We start from the raw sequence: 15,907 nt of genomic DNA on the forward strand, positions 1-15,907 counted from the left end.
ACTACTGACAAAGTCACCCCTTCACACTTCATAACCACTCAAGTATACACATTAAAATGTACCCATGTGACTAGGAAGACAGGCCATCACAAGATGACCATACATCAGCACTGCTGTTCACACATCAAGAAATATCACAGACATGATGGACCCTGGCCAAACTGCATGTAAACCTATGGATAGATTTCCCCTCTATGCTGGTAGTGCATCCTAACATGACGTGTACATTTTAGCAAAACTGACCATAGAATGATTAGGATAACAGAAGATCATCACAAACAACCATCATTGCACCCTCAAGCCTCAGAGTCCAGAAGAACTAAAGTGCCTGTCAACTCTGGCAAACTCTGAAAAACTAAAACAAGCATGTGGCAATGTTAAAGTGGCATACAGAGCATGTGTCACATGAAACCATACACTTACAGAAAAGTTTTTATTTAGCAAGGACACTGACAAAGCAGACAACAGGAGTAACTGTCTTTATTACCATTTACCCATATAGGCATCACAAGTAGACAATAGCAAGGCCAGTGGCCAGTCCATAGTTCAAAGGAGGCACATGTGTGCATTAGAACCTGCACAGGGAATGGGCATCCAAATTACAAACAGCAAGGCCAGTGGCCAGCGCATAGTTCAAAGGAGGCACATGTGTGCATGAGAACCTGCACAGGGAATGGGCATCCAAATTATAAACCGCAAGGCCAGTGGCTAGTCCATAGTGCAAAGGAGGCACATGTGTGCATGAGAACCTGCACAGTGAATGGGTGACAATGTACACTGCCATGGGAAGCAACATAGCTAGGGGGATAACAATGTGCAGTCCAGGCACCATTGTGGGAGAGATAGGTTTGGGAGGGGGACTTTGCCTCAGAATTGGCTGCCAGTCGAACTGGGAGATGGCTGATTGTTGGGGCCAGTTGGAGGACTGGACCTGGGAGAGAGAGGACCAGCTGAGGTAGAGGCATCAGTGGCTTTGGGAGCCGGAGGGCTGCTTGGGCCTGGCGGTGTGGTGGCACATGGAGGCGGAGAAATGCTGCCGTGAGACACAGTGTGGGAGGGAGAATGTGGAGGGCTGACTTTCCACTTCTTGGGGAATTGATAGGTAATTATTGTCTTGGTAGGAGTGGGAAGTGGGGCGGGCACAACAGCCTTACTCTCCACCACATGTGCATCAGGTGCAGGTGGTGGCCCTCCCTCTGGGGATCTGCTGGATCTGGCGGTACGCTTGGCCTGACTTGCCTTTTCCCCTCTATCCCCTGTTGCCCAGGTGAACCCCCCATAGTGCCCTCCTGTCCCAGCTTCACAGGGGTGTGGGTGGGTGTTGAGGTTGTGGGTGAATCTGTCTTAGAGGGCTTTTTCTGCAGACACTTAGCAGGTACCAGCTTCACAGCAGGCACGACAACTGTTTGCCTGTCTTTGGGAGACGCTTTTGGGACGGGAGTGTCCTTGGCTGGGGCAGATTTTGAGGCATGTGAACCTGAGGTCTGCTTCTTGGCTTCATGCCCTCTGAGTGTCACCTGAAGGGCTTTTGCCTTGGAGTTCCAGAGTGACTTTACTTTGTTTGGGGGATGGTGTTTGCGCTCTGGCCCGCTTGGGGTGCTGCTTTTGTGTTCTGCGTGTGGTGTACCTGGAGCCTGTGGGCTGTGATGTGTGGTCACTCTCATCAGATGTAGCCACTGGCAGGGGAGTTGCCGAAGGGACTGCAGCTGGACTCTGAGCCTGTGACAGCTGAATGGCTGCCGTCACTGTGGAGACAAAGACTGGACAGTCCTGTGTAGCCCACCCACTTCAGAATGAATGCCCTCCATGAAGGCAACTACCTGTGCCAACTTCTTGTCATGGTCTTGGAAGGCATTCAGGAGAGTTGTCTGACCCACACACAGCTGGCGCAAAAGGTCCACAGCTTCAACACTGAGGGCAGCAAGGGAGACAGGTCTAGGGGCAGCAGTGCCTGGGGGAAAAGGACACTCTTCCCTTCTTACTGGTGTGAGCACGTGCAGCACTAGTGGAAGTAGCTGGGAGAGTGGGCACTGGAGGATGTGTGGTGGAAGAGGAGGCAGATTTCCCACTACCTGTGTAGGCCAAAATTGAGGAGTCACTGCTGGCGTCATATGATGTTGAGGTTCGTGTTTCTGGGTGTGATTCCACAAGGGCACTCCTGTTCATCTCCGAGGCGCTGGTCACATCAGTGTCAGTGAGCTCATGTGTAGCAGTCGTGCCCGAAGCTTCACCACTGATGTCTGTCCCATTTCCTTCTGTGCCCTCGGTAGATGCTGCAAGAGACAGAGACGTAGGTTCAGTTTAGTGCCATACACACAAACATCATATGCAAGCAAAGCACAAAACAAGATGATGATACCCCCATGTTGCACAACACCCTGTGCAGTCTGCGTGTGCCACCTTAATTCAAAACTCAAAACATGCATGGTAACATGCACACTTGGCATTAATGACCCATGTGATGTCCACACAGCCAAATAGCTTGCCCGTGCCTCCATGTAACCTGACATACAGATTCCTGTAAGCATACCTACGGGCCTGGAGATGAAAAAGATGTACATCACAACATATTGTCACAGTCACATATGGAGTCACCATAAGGGGACAACACAGATACAGACTCCAAAATGTCATTTTGCAATGGTCATGAGCTCCTGCCATCCACCATGTTGTGCTTTGGTGCACAACTACAGTTCCACATTGGTGTCAGATGTGTAGTTCTCACAATTTTGAGGTCAGACACTGCACACATCGATGAACGCAAACTCAGCTGAGGCACACTGCCATTCACTGCCCAGTGATGTCCATGACTCCCCTAATGCAGCAGATTCCATAAGGCCATATCTCAGCATGCAATGTCAAAGGCTATTACATTAAAGACATGAGAAAGTACATGTGGCGTAAATGCATGACAGCTGCAGTCAACACAGAGGCCACTTACAAGCCATTGCATCACACTGGAAACATCACAGAGCTATGCACTGGTTCAGGTTTGGAATGCATGCAGTCACTCACACCCAAAGTCACCTTTCCCAGAATACTCACCCCCAACTTGCTGCTGATGGGCCCTCAAACGTCCATCCAGCTCTGGCTGTGTCACTGCCAAGATGCGTGCCATTAGTGGTGTCATGCCAACCTGCCAGTCCGAGTGAGCAGCCCCAACGTCATCTCTGCCATGTTTTTGCTCAGCCGGCAGATGTCATCCCACCTCTTGTGACAGTGTGTGTGCCATCGGTTGGAGACACCCAGAGCCCGCACCTTCCGTGCAATGGCCCTCCATACAGCCTTACGGTGGTGGACTTTGAGCTGCAGGCTTGGAAGACAAGAACAGGAAGTTTCAGTGACACTGTGTTATGTACCACTGTGTCTTAGTACAGGAGCATGCACATACTCAGCACAGCTATTCAGATATGATTAGCAGAGACAATAAAGCATGATGCGTAGTACATTAGCATGAGATGATCATACCTAAATGCATGCAGGTATGAGGATGGACACAGTACCTGGCCATCTCATACACATGCAGAATGGCAGCACAGAAAGCAAGGTGAAGAAGGCCCACATCTGCGATGCAGTATGTAGGGGACCAAGACATACATTACATTGCAAATGATGTGTCAGGGCAGACTCACTGTGTCCAACACTGCACACCTGTGTCATGGAGGTCACATATAGGGACATGATCTTACAATCTCACATCCTTATCACAAGGTCTGTCTTGTGCAATCCACATGCCTAAGATAGCTCATTGAGGAATAGGGTAGCAGACAACCCATATGTCTCACTGTGTCCATTCAGTGATGGGTCCCTGTCAAATTGGGCAGTAACTATGCAGGCCAGTGGAGCTCAAACTGCGGTCTAACGTGGGCCATCAGAACTGTCACATACATGTACAATATAAGAGGGCAAACAGTGCCTACACAGTCAGTTCACATTATGAAGGAAATGGAAGGGAGATGTTTCAGAAGTACAATAATCTGCTGTGTCATAGGTGAATTTCCTCCAAGAGTGTCACCCTCAGGTCACTCTTGTGCATAATGCTTACATATCCATGGTGGCAATATAAAGTCAAACACACTTCCATCAGTACCCTCTGGACGGAAAGTCTTTGTAATGTCACAGATGAGCCTGTGAAGAACCTCATGGACCCAAACATCCATTAGCACAGGCAATTTCTGTCCTGACTCCCACTTACAAAACTTGCAGTGTCACTGTATGGCTGCAAAAACACTGCATGTCCCTCCCATCCTGATATACAGTTCGGGAAATGTGTAAAATAGGCTACAAACCCCTTTCCCCTGAAGTCAGCATGCTAGGCAGTGTATCAAACAAACCCTCACTCTCAGGCACATACTGCAGCAGATCAACTTCATGTGTGCATTCCCTGCACTCCCCTACTTTCACTCTGAAACACTTACCATGACATCAGGAGCACCATGTAGCCTCCCATATTGTGTGAGCACCTCGCCCACCAGGACCTCCAGCTCCTCTGTGGTGAAGAGACGGGCCCTGATGTTTTCAGTCCTCGCCATCACTGGGTCCAGGAGACAGGAACAGCAGCAGTTGGGGGTGAAGAGTGTCAGTCAGCAGTGTCTGGAAGCAGTAGAAATTTGTGGCTCCCTCCCACACATATAGAGCCCCCTGGGGTTGTTTCAGTGGTACTAAGCTGTTGCAATTGTTGTTCAAGGTCAGCTTTTTTCAAATACATCCAATGACCGGCCCCCCGGTAGCAGAGCACTCCTACCACGATTTTCAAAATTGCATTTGGCTACCGTAATTGCGGTTCCCATTGCCTGTATGGGCATGGGCATTGGCAGTGATACACCGCAGGAGCCAGGCGGTTACTCCTGTGATGGTGCATCTTACAATTGCATCCAATGACCGCCTGCGAGGTAGTGGGACACGCCTACCGCGATTTTCAAAATTGCTTTTGGCTACCACAATTGCGCTTCCTATTGGCTGCTGGGGCATGGGCATGGGCGGTGACACACCGCAGGGGCCAGGTGGTCGCTACCGCAATTTGGCCACTTGATATTGGTGCCTGTGGCCGTGATTGTGGTGGCAGAGCACACCAACCGCCATTTTCCAATGCGTATATCACTACCGCGATTGCGGTTCACATTGGCTGTAAGGGCATGGGCATTTGCGGTGACACACCACAGGGGCCAGGCGGTCACTACTGTGATTTGGCTGCTTGATATTGGTGCCTATGGCCGTGATTGTGGTGGCGGAGCATGCCAACCGCCATTTTCCAATGTGTATATCACTACCGCGATTGCGGTTCACATTGGCTGTAAGGGCATGGGCATTGGCGGTGACACACCACAGGGGCCAGGTGGTCGCTACCGCCATTTGGCCACTTGATATTGGTGCCTATGACCGTGATTGTGGTGGCGGAGCACGCCAACCGCCATTTTCCAATGAGTATATCACTACCGCGATTGCGGTTCACATTGGCTGTAAAGGCATGGGCATTGGCGGTGACACACCGCAGGGGCCAGGCGGTCGCTACCACGATTAGGCCGCTTGATATTGGTTGTGATTGTGGTGGCGGTGCACGCTTATGGCACCTATGGACACATCATTCTGTGGCAGTGTCAAGGCCAGTTCTCAACATTGTACAGTAGGCCCATGAATCATGCCACCAGATAGTGCTAACCAATGCTAGTGTGACATTTACCCCACTGATGACTACACATGCCATGTCAGTGCACAGGATTACATTCACGGGAATGTACTCACTCAAATTTCACCTATGAAATTGTTGTGCATGTACACAGATCTGTGGTGTGATGGACTCTCACGTATGTACACATTTCAATGTGTGAGATGGCTAAGCAACAAACAGTAATGAAGGTCTGACGGCATAATGTGCCTATTTCACTGTGTAGATTGCTGAACTCATGTTAATACTTGCTCTTTATGCACACACTATACACATTGTATTGTTAATGTGTGCCCTGTCCGATTTGCGCAAGAAGATGTGGCAGGTACAGCAGCTATGTAGAAGCTAGCAGTGTTGCTGTCTCACACATGTGCTATGTCAACTACTCTCAGGGTTGTTGACACAAGATGTTGAAATGTACCTTTTGGCATTCACATAGTCTGAATCTGTGTTTGGGGTACTCACTGTGTGAATACTGGACAAGCGTATGACTAGTTTAGATCAAGGTGTCTCTACATGTAAATTGTGCTGTAAGCTAACGTTTGTTGCCAGTCATTGTTGGCGCTGTCTCAGTCAACACGTAAGATGTTGGACACATCTCATAGGGGGATTGAATTGACATGTGTCCCCTTTCATCTCACCTAGAAGGCGACCAAATGTGCATCGTCCATTCACAGTGCTGGCGGACATGGAGGATGAGGACATCAGACGGAAATTCTGTCTGGATCGACCTACCCTTCAAGACCTATGTGCTCTGTTGGAGCCCCATCTGAGGCCTCGCAGAACCTATCTGACTGCTTTGACAACAACGTGTAAGGTGATGGCGGCCCTGCATTTCTTTGCTACTGGTTAATTCTAGTGCACGGTGTCCAACGCAGGATGGATGTCCCAACCTATGTTCAGCATGGTGCTACGTGATGTCCGGTCCGCTATGATGACCTACAAGGAGAGATACATCCATTTCCCCAGGAGGCATGAATTGGCAGCTGTGAAGGATGATTTTTATGACCTTGCCTACATCCCTAATGTTGTTGGTGCCATGGTCTGCACACATGTTGGCCTGGTTCCACCACAGGCACGTGAGCACATCTACAGGAATAGGAAGCATTTCCATTCCATCAATGTGCAAGTGGTACGTCAGGTGGATATGATAATCTCAAACTTTCTTGGATCGGCCCATGACTCCAACATCCTGCGGAACAGCATCGTACCACAGGTGATAGCAAATCTGTATCCAGAGCGTGCATGGATTGTGGGTGAGTACGCAGAGTCAAGTAGTGTGCTGTATGTGTGATATGCTATTCTCAGCTACTGTTTTTTCTTACAAAATTGCTCTGTGTATCTCACACCTAGGTGACTGCATATCCCAACCGGCCTTGGTTACTGAGCCCACTGAGGAATCCCAGGACCCCGGTTGAAGTCTGGTATGATGATGCCCATGGGAGGACACGTCGTGTGGTGGAGCGTACTTTTGATCTACTTAAGTCACGATTTCGCTGCCTGGACAAGACCGGAGGTGCACTGATGTACTCTCCCTAAAAGGTGTGTCAAATCGTAGTTACATGCTGCATACTCCCTGGCCTTGCGCAAAGAGATACCCCTGTTCCTGGACGATAATGAGCAGCCGAGGTCCCCGCCTGCAAACCCACACATGTCCAGTGACAAGGATAGTGGAGAGGAGTGTGGCAATGTACTGTGGAGCTGACTGGTCTATGACCTAAGAAGCTCAGAATGTGGCATGGAATCCAATGTGGAATCAGAAGGGCTATCGTGGGGGTTCTGTAAGTGGGAGTTGAAGATGAGCTGTTGGTGGATGAGGTGCCAATAAATCCACTTGCTTACTTACTTGGCCTGCCTCCTACTTCTTTATGTCCTCAAGGACACTACATTTATTTGGCGACAAGCGGGAGTAAAGGCACCTCAACATCGACTTGGCACTAACCTCTGGAAGGTGTCTGCGTTGATCCTGGAGCTGATTTTCATCATCGCTGGTTGTGAGGAGGCGCAGTTGGTGGCCTTTGTGAGTGGCATTGCTCCGGGTGCGACACAGCGGATTTCTTGCTGGAGAAGATTTTTCGGCAGGAGGAGAACAGCTGGTGGTATCGAGAGCGCGAGACCGCTCCGTTACATGGATTGCCTTTCAAGGCCGTGAGCGCGAGGCTTCTGCGTGCTTGCAAAGGAGTTACCAAGGGAGACGCGAGGCTTCTGCGCTCCGTGACATGGATTGTTGTTCAAGGCGGTGAGCGCGAGCGTTACCAAGGGAGACGCGAGGTTTCTGCGCGTGTGCCAGTAATTGCAGAGGAGTTACCAAGGGAGACGCGAGGCTTCTGTGCTCCGTGATATGCTTTGTCTTTCAAGGCTGTGAGCGCGAGAGTTACCAAGGGAGACGTGAGGCTTCTGCGCGTGTGCCAGTAATTCCCAGATGGAGGCTTGGAAGTAGCCAATGAGAACCTCGTTGGGGGCCATTTTGAGTCGTTGGGAAGATTACAATGCACTTGTGAGGAAACACGGTGTTTGGAAAAGGCAGAACTTTGTGCTCATTTCTCTTGGAACCTGTGGGAATCTGCACAGTATTCATACTTCATTGGAAGTGTGTTCATAACTTGTTGTTCCCTCATGTGAGCCAGCTGGTCATAATTACTTTAACATTTTATTGAAATTTTGGATGCGTTAGTGCTACCAAGGGTGGAACTGGTCGCTTGTTTAAAAAAAAAAAGGATTTTTTTTTTTTTTTTTTTTCTCTTTCTATTATTTTTTGAGTGTTCTGATTTGATGTTTATTTTTGATAGCTTGGTAATATTTAAGATTTAAAAGAGTCTATTGACATGCAGAATGTAACACAACCTCCGTTTTTTCTAACTAGTCCAGGTGAGCCGAATGTAAAATGGCAGAAATGGAAAAAGATTTTTACGAATTATGCGAGGGTTTGTGGCACGAATCTCAGTGCCGAACGCAAGCATTCGTTATTGTTGCATTGCCTTGGGGGTGAAGGTCAAGAGGTGTTAGAACATTTACCTGAGTTAAGTGCTTCCGAACAAAGGAACCTCAATGAATATGAAATATGTATTGAACAATTGGACCGTCATTACCTGCCAAGGCTGAGCACGATAATGGAGAGGTATCATTTTGGTCTAAGGGGACAGAAAAAAGAGGAGTCGGTGGAGGAGTATGTTTCGGCTCTGAGGAAGCTTGCTTCCTCATGCAAATTTGGTTCTGCTGTGGAGGAGAGGATTAGGGATCAGTTTGTGTTGAGGTGTGCGCATGATAATATCAGGAAAGAACTCTGGTTGAAGGATGAACCTCCGCTTGAGGAAGTGATTACTATTGCCAAGCAAGTTGAGCACATGAGGAAGTGTGTTGACGAGTTGAATGAAGAAAAGTGTAAAAGTGAAGAAAAGAGTAAAAGTACTGTGGTTGAAAATAAAATAGAAGAGGTGGTATGTCAAGTACAAAAGAGGGAGGTTAAGGGAAAAGATACTAGTATATCTATGCCTAGCAATGTAATCAGTTCTCCTGTTGGAGGAAAACCTGTGTGTTTTAGATGTGGACGTTTTGGGCATTTTGTTAACTCACCTTATTGTCCTGGACTGAGAGCCATCTGCAACATGTGTGGTCGGAAAGGACATTTCGCTAAATGTTGCAAGGGTAAAGGTAATAAAGATAACAGTGTAACTGCAAGGAATCAGCCTGAAGTAAAGGTGGTCACATTTCAAGTTGATGCAAGTATAAGTGATCATCCTTCTCATGTGGTGGATATAGAAGGGGTACCCCTTAATTTTAAGTTTGATTCCTGTTTGCACCTGACAATAATTGGAGAGGATGTTTTTATGCAACATTTTGTCAATAAGGTGAAATATTTCAAGAATGATCTTTCTCCCATGGGCTATGGTGGTTTACCTATAAAAATGTCTGGATATTTTGTGGCCACCATTGAACTTTGTGGGAAGATGATTGCGGGGAAGATATATGTTGCTAAGCGGGGTGATTCTCTTATGGGTTGGCCTCATCAACGTCTATTGGGGGTATGGTTAAACCCCAATGCCTCTCCACAGGTTCAAGTACAAGCGGTTGGGGATACGTCTCTCAGGTTTGTAGAACAGTTTGCTGACATATTTAAGGATACTTTGGGGTGTCTTAAGGGATACAAACACCACATTAAAGTAAGAGTAGGAGCGGTACCTGTAGTGGCAAAAGTAAGGAGGATTCCGTTGAATGAACAAGCTGGTGTTCAGAAGGAGATAGATAAATTGGTGAAAGCAGGCATAATTGTACCAGTTGAAGCCACAGTGTGGTTGGCTCCGATAGTCGTGGCCAAGAAGGCCACTGGCGAAATTCGTCTTTGCATTGACTTGAGGGCATTGAACAAAGAGGTCATAGTGGATAAGTTTCCCTTACCGAACATTGATGAGATGGTTGGTACGTTGGGTGGTGCGAAATTCTTTTCAACTCTTGATCTGGCCTCGGCGTACCATCAAGTTGTGTTAGATGATTCCTCCCAGGATCTCACGGCTTTTGTTACCCCCATGGGTACTTTTAAATTTTGTAGAATGCCGTTCGGGCTTGTGTCGGCGGCTTCTGTGTTTCAACGAATAATGTCACACATTATCAGAGGTCTTATTGGAGTTAAATGCTATCAGGATGACCTTTTGATTTTTGGAAACACCTTACAAGAGCATGATTTTCGGGTTTTTGCTGTCTTGCAACGTCTAAGGGAAGCGGGTCTTACTCTTAGGAAAGATAAGTGTAAATTTGGGTTGCAGGAGGTAAATTATCTTGGACATTGTATAACTGGACATGGAATTTTTCCCAAGAAGGAATTGGTAGAATCCATCATGAATGTTTCTGTACCGGTCAACAAGGAAGAATTGCTTTCTTTTCTTGGTATGGTAGAGTTTTACAGTAAATTTATCCCTGGTTATGCAAGTAAAACTCATACTTTGAGGAAATTGACTGTAAAAATGCGGAGTTTTTGTGGTCAAGTGAGTGTGAGGAGGAGTTCCTTTTGATCAAGAAGGAGTTGAGTAAAGCGCCAGCTCTTCATGCGTTTGTGCCTAGTGATCCGACGGTTATTATGACGGATGCTAGTGAGAAAGGGTTGGGGGCGGTGCTGCTTCAGAAGAAGGATGGAGTGGATTGCTTGATTGCTTGTGCTTCAAGGTGCCTAAGAGGGTCTGAAAGGGGTTATTCAGTTATAGAGAAGGAGTCCCTAGCCATATTTTGGGCTTTAAGGAAGTTTAAAAATCTGGTGTGGGGTGTAAAGGTCTGTGTTTTGTCGGACCATAAGCCCTTAAAGGAGGTGTTTTCTAAGAAAAGTCTGGACTCCATTTCTTCTAGAATAAGGAAATGGATTATTTCTTTACAAGAATTTAATTTTGAAGTTGATTACATTCCAGGTGTGGTCAATAGGTCTGCTGACTGTCTTTCTAGGTTGGTTGATCTTAAAGGGAGCAATGAGGAGGATGGTGAGGATGATGATGAGGTGGTTAATGTCTGTGAAATCACGGATGGTACTGTTACCCAGGAGGATTGGAATACTGAGATTAAAAAGGATGATGAAATTTCAAGAGTGATGGTGATGTTGGGGGAAGGTAAACGGTTGGAGAAACCGTGGAGTTTAGTTTCTGATGAGCTTTCTGTGGTGGACGGCTTACTTTCGAGGGGCATGAGGTTGGTTCCGCCGTTGGGTATTAGAGAGAAATTGCTCGATTTTGCCCATATTGGTCATCTTGGGATTGTCAAGACTAGGGAACTGTTGAGGTTGCAGTTTTGGTGGCCTGGCATGGATATGGAGATAGAGAGGTTGGTTCGAGAATGTCCTGAATGCTGTGCTAGTGACAAGATTTTGAAGACTAAACAAACCCCAATGGTGTGCAGGAAGTTACCTGATCATCCTTGGGATGAGGTTTCTATTGACATTGTTGGTCCTTTGCATGGGGTATGTGATACTCCATATCTAATAGTGGTTCTGGACTTATACTCTAGGTGGGTTGAGGTAGGTGCTGTTAGGGATGTGTCTACGGTGTGTGTCATCAGGTTTTTGCAAGAAATTTTCAACAGAGAAAGTTTTCCTAACAGTATTCTTTCGGACAATGGACCACAGTTTACCTCTAGTGAGTTCAAGGATTTTATGGTGAGATGCGGTATTCAACATAAAAGGTGTGCCATATATCATCCTGAAGCTAATGGTGCAATAGAAAGGGTCAACAAGACTCTTAAGGAGAGTATTCAGTTGGCAAGAGCTAGTGGGTTGAATTGGAAGGAATCACTTCAAGATAGAATCTTGGCTTACCGGGTGTCCCCTCATTCAACTACTGGGAGATCTCCTTTTGAGTTATTTAAAGGGAGAGTACCTAATACTTTGTTGTGTCCTGGTTGGATGAAGTTAAACAAAGGTTTTGTTGATAATCAGGTAGGGAGGTGGAGGGATAGAGAGATAGAGAAGCAGTCTTTGAGGAAATGTTATGTTGATGATAAGAAAGGTGCCCAATTTCAGGTGGTGAAGGTTGGGGATATGGTTAAGATAAGAGCTCCTGTGGGGTGTCAACCTTGGTCGAAATATACTAATGTAAGACCTGTGGTTAAGGTGTTCAACAACGCTGTTAAAACAAGTGATGGGAGGATTTGGAACAAGAGTCGCGTTGTAGTGGTTAATCCTGTTGCTTCTGTTGGTCAAGCAGATAGTGACAGGTTAATCTCCGGTCCTGGGTCCTCTGTTCCTTTGTCCTCTGGTTCGAATCTGCCTGGGGTCTTGAGGGGCATCCGGGAAAGAAGTCAAAGGGTGCGCAGACTTCCTCTATATAGGAAGGACTATGTTAGGTCATAGGTTGGTTCTGCTTGAGTGTGGGGAGGCTCATTTGCATATGTCACATGTTAATGTTTTACTGTGAAGTTTTTCTGTTCATTTTAGTAACATGTTACTCTCTATCTTGATTCTGTGTGATAATTTTTCTTGTTTTATTACCATTTGCAATTTTGTTATTATTATTGTTAAGGGGGAAGATGTGTGGCAATGTACTGTGGAGCTGACTGGTCTATGACCTAAGAAGCTCAGAATGTGGCATGGATTCCAATGTGGAATCAGAAGGGCTATCGTGGGGGTTCTGTAAGTGGGAGTTGAAGATGAGCTGTTGGTGGATGAGGTGCCAATAAATCCACTTGCTTACTTACTTGGCCTGCCTCCTACTTATTTATGTCCTCAAGGACACTACAAGGAGGAAGGTGTCGACCTGCATCAACAGCTCATCAACTGCTACTTCCCTTGAAGGTGAGTGAAAACGTACAACAGTGCCATTGTCTGCTGATTTTGTTGTTGATGAAAAGCCCTAGGGGAGCTTTGTGACTGCTGCCTGTTGTTGGTTCTGTGCTGGCTGCTAATGTTTTTGGGATAGGGTAGTTATGCACAGCTACAGGATGTCTATGTCGGTACTGTTGCTCATTGTAATGTGTGCAGATTTTAGTACCTTGATGACAAGTATTGTGTAATGGCTGTGATGCCATCATCTGACAAGTGAATATTGTTCTCTTGTGTTTTCCTAGGTCCCTTCAGCCTCTCAATGCTACCCAACAATCACTGCTCCTGGTACATTGTAATCAGAGTCAACATTGTACATCCTGTGAAAAACATGGAGCTGACACGAAAACATAGGTGTGTAAGGAGTGTTTATTTACAATGGGTATTTGTGACAGGGAAGTGAATATTTACAAAAAGGTGAAAAGGGAATCAATGAGTTGTTAGTGGTGGTAGGTGGGACAGTAGAGTAGATGTGGTGACCCAGTCCAACAGACACCTGCCAAGAATGTGGCAATGTGGATAAGGACAGTCAACAAAGTCAATGGCAAGGTGAAGAGGGGTGCCATCATGGCTGGCTCCTTGACTGGCGTTTGGCTGGTGCTTTTCCACGTGTTCCTCCCTTGTTTTTGCTCAGACGGCCCCTTCAGCGTTTGGCACGGGGGACCTCTGCTGCGGGTCTGAGGACTCACCCCTTTCTGTGGCCGCAGGGGAGGTGGAGGGACTGTCATCCTGCGGGCGACTGGAGGGAGGTCGAGCTGTTGTTGGGGCTACATGCCTGTCTCTCAGGACACCCACAAGCTGGCCCAAGAGGTCCACGATTTGACCCATTCATGTGTCTATGGACCTCAACAGCATGTGGAGCTCAAGTGATTCTTCTAGACCCTGGCTCATTCATCTGCCCCAAGGACCCTGGCAATGTTGGCCTGGGCTTTGGTCCCAGTGTCCGGTAGATTTAGGTGCCCAGTTGCCCTCCCATGTGTCCTGCTGTTCCGGACCTGTGGCATCAACAGTCTGCGCACCCACGTACTCTCCCTGCCCTCCTCAGGACTCTGTTGCTGGCAGCACTGGTGGTGGTGGTGGTGATGGTGGAGGCCGCACAGGTTGTTACAGCAGGGGTCAGCACAATTATTGTTGCTGAGGTGGTGGCATGGGGGACAGGGGTCTCCTGGGACCGGTTGTGCCCTGGCATGCCTGATGGGCCGGCTTCTGGGTCCGCATCCAAGGAATCTAGGGAGTCGGCATCAGAGAGGGGGAATGGTCATTGAAGTGCACCCCACATGCTTGGTGTTAGACATTTGGATGTTAATTGTTTTACACCACACAGTTTACATTGACATCACTTTGTATGGCTGCACGGTACTGAGCATCATGACATGATGTGGAGGTACATACATTACTTGTTCATGGTGGGGGTATAGCCTTAATTTACAAAGAGGAATTGACCGCTGCCATTCTTGACCAGATGGGGACTGAAACATTTGAATGTATTGTTTTCAGATTGGACCTCTCTGCTTGCTGTAGCTGGAAAGGCGCTTTAGTTTATAGACCGCCTGGATCAACATCTAATTTTACTAGTCAACTGCTCGAGTTTATCTCTCCCTACTTAATTTCTTCACGTAAATTTCTCCTGCTTGGAGACTTTAATATTCACAGCGAAGATGCTTCCAATCATGACGCAAGATTATGTTTGCAAGATCTAGCAGCTGGAGGTTTAGCTATTATCAACACTGCTCCCACCTATACTGCAGGTCATACTTTGGACCTTATCCTCGCTAATTCTTTGGACATCAAATGTGGTGAGACTTACCCACTTACATGGTCTGACCACTTTATGATAAATTTTCAACTGTTGGGTCCTATTGACTATACCCCTAGGGTACATTATAATGTTGCTACCCGACAGTACAGACCCTGGCACAGACTAACATCTAACCATCTCTCCCTACTTTTTGCCGGGTGGGATTGGGATAGTATGCAAGGGGATGTAAATCAGCAACTTGATTCTTTTGATTTGAGGGTTAGTAATTTACTCGACAAAGTAGTTCCTCTCAAACCTCTTAGACATTCACCCAAAAGTTACGTCACTGGTTGGTATACGTCTGCTTTACGAGAGGAGAAAAGTGCTTGTAAAAAATTGGACCGTGTTTGGCGACGCTCACACAATGAGCAAGCCAAAACGACTTATAAATCAGCTATGATAATTTATCATAATAATGTTAAACTGGCCCGCAAAACGCATATTGCAGAGACTTTGGAGCATGCAGGTAACAACTCTAGAATGCTGTTTCAAATTGTGCGTGATTTCACGAACCCCAAATCTTGCCAAACCAGGGATAGCTCTTCTCAGACACTATGTGATAATACCTCTTCCTTTTTTGTACAAAAAGTTGAAAAGATTTATCAAAATATTACCCTCTCCAATCCTTCTGTCCCTGTTCCTGCTGTGACTACATTCCACCCCACTAGTATAAGATCCCATTTGACTACATTTCCTGATATCACTATCACTGAAGTGCAAACCCTTCTGGAATGCACTAGATCTGGATCCCCCCTGGATATCATTCCAGCTAAAATCTCTTCTAGATTTGCGGCTCAGCTGGCGTCTCCATTATGCTCTATAATTAATAACTCTTTGAAATCTGCCAGTCTTCCGCAAAGGTGGAAACACGCCCAAATTATCCCCATTCGTAAAAACTCAAACATCTCCCCTGAGGAACTGTCTAACTATCGTCCAATTTCGTTGCTCCCACTACAGAGTAAGATCACTGAAAAACATATCAATAAGCACTTATCTGCTTTCCTTGAGTCCTCTAACGCTCTGGATGTTTCTCAGTCAGGCTTTCGTGCTAAACATAGCACTGAGACTGCCTTAGTGGAGGTAACAGACAATATTAGAATGGCTTTGTACCAAGGTCAAGCGGCACTCTTGGTGCTGCTTGACCTTTCAGCTG

At 46.9% G+C, this 15,907-nt stretch overlaps 1 long non-coding RNA gene across 4 annotated transcripts in view; it reads right to left on the minus strand.

Annotated features, from left to right (window-relative positions):
- Positions 1-450: 450 nt before the first annotated feature.
- LOC146830645 (uncharacterized) overlaps positions 451-15,907 on the minus strand; it is a 195,727-nt gene continuing 180,270 nt past the window's right edge. For all 4 annotated transcript variants that reach the window (XR_014961466.1, XR_014961467.1, XR_014961465.1 and 1 more), the window contains 2 exons: positions 3,046-3,313; positions 451-2,273 (listed from right to left, as the gene is read on the minus strand). This is a non-coding gene — a long non-coding RNA (uncharacterized LOC146830645). The remainder of the gene's footprint in view (positions 2,274-3,045; positions 3,314-15,907) is intronic.

This window comes from Triturus cristatus, chromosome 5_1, assembly GCF_964204655.1.
Source record: "Triturus cristatus chromosome 5_1, aTriCri1.1, whole genome shotgun sequence".
NCBI lineage: Eukaryota > Metazoa > Chordata > Amphibia > Caudata > Salamandridae > Triturus > Triturus cristatus.